Consider the following 7,375-nt stretch of genomic DNA (forward strand, 5'->3'; position numbering starts at 1 on the left):
AAGGAGAAGGAAAGGGCTGAGAAGGCTACTAAGATGCCAACTGCTGAAGAGGCATCTCAGATTTTCCTAAAGAGCAAGCAAGATCAGCTTGGCTACTTGATTGCCTCCACTCTGAGGATTGAGAAGGGATTGGCCACCCTGACTCAAAAGGAGAGCTTGGAGAGAATCATAGAGCAGAAGTTCTATGCTCTTGATGTCAAAGTGACTCAGATCTAGACTGCAGTTGAGCAACTTCAGGAGGAAGTGGAGGAGAAGAAGGGCAACTCAACTGCTGATGCTTTTGCTAGAGTGCCGAGAGGACAGAGATCTACTGCAGTGCCTGTTCCAGACACCAGAGCTACATGATCTGCACTAGCTACAACTTCAGTGCATCCAACTCCAGCACCCTCTCCACTAGCTCCAGCTACATCAACATAAGTCTTCATCCAAGGAGCCATCTCTACACCATCACATGAAGACCAAGCCTGAGAGTCGTTTAGCACTATGCATTTTTTATGAACTTTTTGGTAACTAGTTGCCAAAGGGGGAGAAAATGTACAGATCATAGGCTTCGAGAGAGAGTGTTGCTTTTGTTCTCTCTTGTCTTTTTGGTGGTTGAACTTCGTTATTTGCTTGTTTGCTTGATACTCTATGCCTTTTGTGAGATACTTGGATGATCATGTGTTTGATCATATGCTACCTTAATGCTTGTTGGATGACATTATCCTTTTATATCCTTATATGATCATTCACTTTGCTTGGTGATGAGTGCATGTATTTAATTATTATCATTTTGAGCGCTCCACCAAGATGTATGTGACATGGAAGAGTAACCCATGATTCTAACTCTTTGTGCATTTGTAGTCCAAAGCAAATTTTAAATAATGCACAAATTTAGGGGGAGCTCTTACTTTTCACATACTTCTCAAAGCGACAATGTTTTTCAATCTTATTATCATTTGTCGAAGCATTGATCTATATGTTGTCATCAATTCATAAAAAGGAGGAGATTGAAAGTGCAACTATCCCTGGGTGGTTTTGGTAATTCCTAACAACATATATCTCATTGAGCTAATGCTATTTCAAGATAAATATTTCAGGAAAGCTCAATGATTGGCATGGCATGGATGAGAAAAGTGGATCCCTCAAAATACTAAGGACAAAAGGATTGGCTCAAGCTCAAAGCACAAGACTCTATATTTTCTATTTTAGTGATCCAAGATCACATTGAGTCTATAGAAAGAGCCAATACTATCAAGGAGGGAGGAGGTGTTGCTTAATGGCTTTCTTGCTCAAAATGCTTAGTGATATGCTCCAAAGCCCTCAACTAGTTTCTCATATCCACATATGACCTAAACCAAAAGTCCAACTCGGCCCCACCGATTCTTTCTATCCGGCGCCACCGAGTTCAGATGTCATACCCACTACCACAAACCCTAGGCAAATCGGTCTCACCGATAGGGATCTCGGTCTCACCGAGTTGGGGTTGTAATCTCTCTGTTTCCATTCGTAACATTTCGGTCAAACCGAGATAAGAGATGGTCCCACCAAGATTACAATGCAAACTCTATGTTTCCTTTTCGTAACGTTTTGGTCTTACCGAGATGAGCGAATCGGTCCCACTGAGTTTGCCTGACCAACCCTCTGTGTATCCATTGCCAAAATCGGTACCACCGAGTTTGAGTAATCGGTCTCACCGAGATTACGTTATGCCCTAACCCTAACCAAATCGGTCCTACCGAGTTGCATGTCGGTCCCACCAAAAATCCTAAAGGTCACATTATTTGCTAAATCGGTCCGACCGAGTTTCATGATTCGGTCCCACCGAGATTGGTAAGTTGTGTGTAACGGTTAGATTTTGTGTGGAGGCTATATACCCCCTCCACCCACTCTTCATTCGTGGAGAGAGCCATCAGAACATGCTTACACTTCCAACATACATTTTCTGAGAGAGAACCACCTACACTTGTGTTGAGACCAGGATATTCCATTCCTACCATATGAATCTTGATCTCTAGCCTTCCCCAAGTTGCTTTCCACTCAAATCTTCTTTCCACCAAATCCAAATCCTGAGAGAGAGAGAGAGTTGAGTGTTGGGGAGACTATCATTTGAAGCACAAGAGCAAGGAGTTCATCATCAACACACCATTTGTTACTTCTTGGAGAGTGGTGTCTCCTAGATTGGCTAGGTGTCACTTGGGAGCCTCCGACAAGATTGTGGAGTTGAACCAAGGAGTTTGTAAGGGCAAGGAGATCGCCTACTTTGTGAAGATCTACCCTAGTGAGGCAAGTCCTTCGTGGGCGACGGTCATGGTGGGATAGACAAGGTTGCTTCTTCATGGACCCTTCGTGGGTGGAGTCTCCAACGTATCTATAATTTTTTATTGTTCCATGCTATTATATTACCCCTTTTGGATGTTTCTAGGCTTTATTTTACATATTTATATCATTTTTGGGACTAACCTAATAACCGGAGGCCCATCTCGTATTGCAGTTTTTTTGCCTATTTCAGTATTTCGAAGAAAAGGAATATCAAATGGAGTCCAAACGGAATGAAATCTTTGGGAGCGTGATTTTTGGAATGAATGTGATCCAGAGGACTTGGAGTGCAAGTCAAGAAGTAGCCGGAGCTTCCACGAGATAGGAGGGCGCCCCCCCCCCTATAGGGCGCGCCCCCTGTCTTGTGGGCCCCTTGGGCGTCCACTCACGTACTTCTTCCTCCTATATAATCCTACGTACCCCGAAAACATCCATGGAGCCAACGAAACACAATTTCCACCGCCGTAACCTTCTGTATCTGTGAGATCTCATCTTGGAGCCTTCACCGACACTCTGTCGGAGGGGGAATCGACCATCAAGGGCTTCTACATCAACATCCTTGCCCCTCCGATGAGTTGTGAGTAGTTTACCACAGACCTACAGGTCCATAGTTATTAGCTAGATGGCTTCTTCTCTCTTTTTAGATCTCAATACAATGTTCTCCCCATCTCTTATGGAGATCTATTCGATGTAAACTCTTTTTCGATGTGTTTGTCGAGATCCAATGAATTGTGGGTTTATGATCAAGTTTATCTATGAATAATATTTCAATATTCTCTGAATTCTTTTATGTATGATTGTGTTATCTTTGCAAGTCTCTTCGAATTATCAGTTTGGTTTGGCCTACTAGATTGATCTTTCTTGCCATGGGAGAAGTTCTTAGCTTTGGGTTCAATCTTGCGGTGTCCTTACCCAGTGATAGAAAGGGTTGCAAGGCACGTATTATATTGTTGCCATCGAGGATAATAAGATGGGGTTTATATCATATTGCTTGAATTTATCCCTCTACATCATGTCATCTTGCTTAATGCGTTACTCTGTTCTTATGAACTTAATACTCTAGATGTAGGAAGGAGTCGGTCGATGTGTGGAGTAATAGTAGTAGATGCAGGCAGGAGTCGGTCTACTTGTTGCGAACGTGATGCCTATATACATGATCATGCCTAGATAATCTCATAATTATTCGCTTTTCTATCAATTGCTCGACAGTAATTTGTTCACCCACCGTAATACTTATGCTATCTTGAGAGAAGCCACTAGTGAAACCTATGGCCCCCGAGTCTATCTCTTATCATATTTGCTTCCAATCTACATTTATTTGCATATTTACTTTTTGCATCTATATTATAAAATACAAAAAATATATTTATCTTATCATACTATCTTTATTAGATCTCACTTTCGCAAGTGGCCTAAAGGGATTGACAACCCCTTTATTGTGTTGGTTGCGAGTTCTTTGTTTGTTTGTGTAGGTGCGTGGGACTTTTGAGGAGCCTCTTACTGGATTGATACCTTGGTTCTCAAAAACCGAGGGAGATACTTACGCTACTATTGCTGCATCACCCTTTCCTCTTCAAGGAAAACCAACGCAAGCTCAAGACGTAGCAAGAAGGATTTCTGGTGCCGTTGCCGAGGAGGTCTTCGCTCAAGTCAAGACATACCAAGTACCCATCACAAACCCATCTCCCTTGCATTTACATTATTTGACATTTGCCTCTCGTTTTCCTCTCCCACACTTCACCCTTGCCGTTTTATTTTCCCTCTCTTTCCCAATCTCCTCCACTCTTTTTCGCTTGCCTTTTTCTGTTTGCTTGTGTGTTGGATTACTTGTTGCCATGGCGCAAGATAATATCAAATTGAGTGATTTCTCGAATACCAATAATAATGATTTCCTTAGTACTCCGATTGCTCCTCTTCATGATGTTGAGTCTTGTGAAATCAATACTGCTTTGTTGAATCTTGTTATGAAAGATCAATTCGCCGGCCTTCCTAGTGAAGATGCCTCTACTCATCTAAACAACTTTGTTGATTTGTGTGATATGCAAAAGAAGAAAGATACGGACAACAATATTGTCAAATTGAAGTTATTTCCGTTTTCACTTAGAGATCGTGCTAAAGTTTGGTTTCGTCTTTGCCTAAAAATAGTATTGATTCCTAGAACAAGTGCAAAGATGCTTTTATCTCTAAGTATTTTCCTCCCGCTAAGATTATTACTCTTAGGACCGATATTATGTATTTTAAACAACTTGATCATGAGCATGTTGCCCAATCTTGGGAAAGAATGAAATTGATGCATCGCAATTGCCCTACTCATGGTTTGAATTTATGGATGATCATACTAAAATTTTATGCCGGTTTGAACTTTCCTTCTAGAAATCTCTTAGACTCAGCCGTGGGAGGCACGTTTATGGAAATCACGTTAGGAGATGCTACAAAACTTCTTGATAATATTATGGCTAATTATTCTTAATGGCACACCGAAAAATCTTCTAGTAAAAAAGTGCATGCTATAGAAGAACTTCTAGTTTCCATGAAAATAATGATGAGGATATTAAAGTTATTGATGCGTCTCCTATTAGATCTATGTTTTGCACTATGAATCTTGATAATTATGGGACTGATGATGAGTCAACTTTACCTAGAAGGCGTCCCAAGAATTCGAAGTTTTTAGATCTTGATGCTAAATTTGGTAAAAGTGGGATTGGAGAGGTCACAACTTTAAATAGTATTGAACCCACTATCTCAGATTTCAAGGATTTTGATTATGATAATTGTTCTTTAGAAGGTTGTATTTCCTTGTTGCAATCCGTTGTTAATTCCCCTCATGCTTATAGTCAAAATAAAGCTTTTACCAAAATATTGTTGATGCCTTGATGCAATCTTATGATGGAGAACTTAATTTGGAAGTTTCTATACCTAGAAAACTTAATGATGAGTGGGAACCTACTATAAAGATTAGAAATAAAGATCATGAGTGTTTTGCTTTGTGTGATTTGGGTGCTAGTGTTTCCACGATTCCGAAAACTTTATGTGATATTCTAGATTTCCATGATCATGATGATTGCTCTTTAAATTTGCACCTTGCGGATTCCACAATTAAAAAGCCAATGGGAAGGATCAATGATGTTCTCATTGCTGCAAATAGAAATTTGGTGCCCGTGGATTTTATCATTCTTGATATAGATTGCAATCTTTCTTGCCCTATTATTCTTGGTAGACCTTTCCTTAGAGCGATTGGCGCGATTATTGATATGAAGGAAGGGAATATTAGATTCCAATTTCCATTAAAGAAAGGCATGGAGAACTTTCCAAGAAAGAAATTTAAATTACCTTATGAATCTATCATGCGGGCTACTTATGAATTTAGTGCCAAAGATGGCACTCGTTAGATCTATCTTCGCTTTTATGCCTAGCTAGGGGCGTTAAACGATAGCGCTAGTTGGGAGGCAACCCAATTTTATTTTTTTTGCTCCTGTTTAGTAATAAATCTTGCATCTACCTCCTATTTAGATGTGTTTTTATCTTTTAGTTAGTGTTTGTGCCAAGTAGAACCTATAGGATAACCTATGATGATAGTTGATTTGATTCTGCTGAAAAATAGAAACTTTGCACACACTAATTTAGTTTTCTTAAATCACAGAAACGTGATTTTGCGTTGATTCTTTTTGCTGCTGATCGACAAACAAATTTTGCAGGACTTCCTATTTTGGTAGGATTTTTAGAGTTCCATAAGTTGCAATAGTTACAGATTGATACAAACTGTTCTGTTTTTGACAGATTTTGTTTTTCGTGTGTTGTTTGCTTATTTGGATGCATCTATGGCTAGTAAATTAGTTTATAAACCATAGAGAAGTTGGATTACAGTAGGTTTAACACCAAAATAAATAAAGAATGAGTTAATTACAGTACCTTATGTGATGGTTTTGTTTTCTTTCACTAACAGAGCTTATAAGATTTCCTGTTGAGTTTTGTGTTGTGAAGTTTTTAAGTTTTGGGTAAAGCTTTTATGGACTATGGAATAAGGAGTGGCAAGATCCTAAGCTTGGGGATGCCCAAGGCACCCCAATATATTCAAAGATAGCCAAAAGCCTAAGCTTGGGGATGCCCCAGGAAGGCAACCCCTCTTTCGGCTTCGTTCATTGGTAACTTTATTTGGAGCTATATTTTTATTCGCCACATGATATGTGTTTTGCTTGGAGCATTGTGATTATATTAGTCTTTGCTTTTTAGTTTACCACAATCATCCTTGCTGTACACACCTTTTAGGAGAAGCCTATTTGATTAGAATTTGCTAGAATACTCTATGTGCTTCACTTATATCTTTTGAGCTTGGTAGTTTTTGCTCTAGTGCTTCACTTATATCTTTTAGAGCACGATGGTGACTTATTTTTGTCGAAATTGCTAGTCTCTCATTCTTCACTTATATATTTTTGAGAGTCTTTTAGAACAGCATGGTATTTGCTATGGTTATAAAATTGGTCCTAGAATGGTAGGCATCCAAGTTGGGTATAATAAAAACTATCATAGGAAGTGAATTGGATGCTATGATCAATTTGATACTTGATAATTGTTTTGAGATATGGAGGTAGTGATATTAAAGTCATGCTAGTTGGGTGATCATGAATTTAAAGAATGCTTGTGTTGAAGTTAGCAAGTCCCGTGGCATGCACGTATGGTTAAAGTTGTGTATCAAATTTGAAACATGAAGTGTACCTGGCTTGTGCATCCTTATGAGTGGCGGTCGGGGACGAGCGATGGTATTTTCCTACCATTATACCCCCTAGGAGCATGCGCTTAGTACTTGATTTTTGATGACTTATAATTTTTTGTAATAAGTATATGAGTTCTTTTGACTAATGTTGAGTCCATGGATTATACGGACTTTTACCTTTCCGCCATTGCTAGCCTCTTCGGTACCGTGCATTGCCCTTTCTCACCTTGAGAGTTGGTGCAAACTTCGCCGGTGCATCCAACCCCCGTGATATGATATGCTCTATCACACATAAACCTCCTTATATATTCCTCAAAACAGCCACCATACTTACCTATTATGGCATTTCCATAGCCATTCCGAGAT

Source organism: Triticum aestivum, chromosome 7B (genome assembly GCF_018294505.1).
Source record: "Triticum aestivum cultivar Chinese Spring chromosome 7B, IWGSC CS RefSeq v2.1, whole genome shotgun sequence".
Classification (NCBI taxonomy): Eukaryota; Viridiplantae; Streptophyta; class Magnoliopsida; order Poales; family Poaceae; genus Triticum; species Triticum aestivum.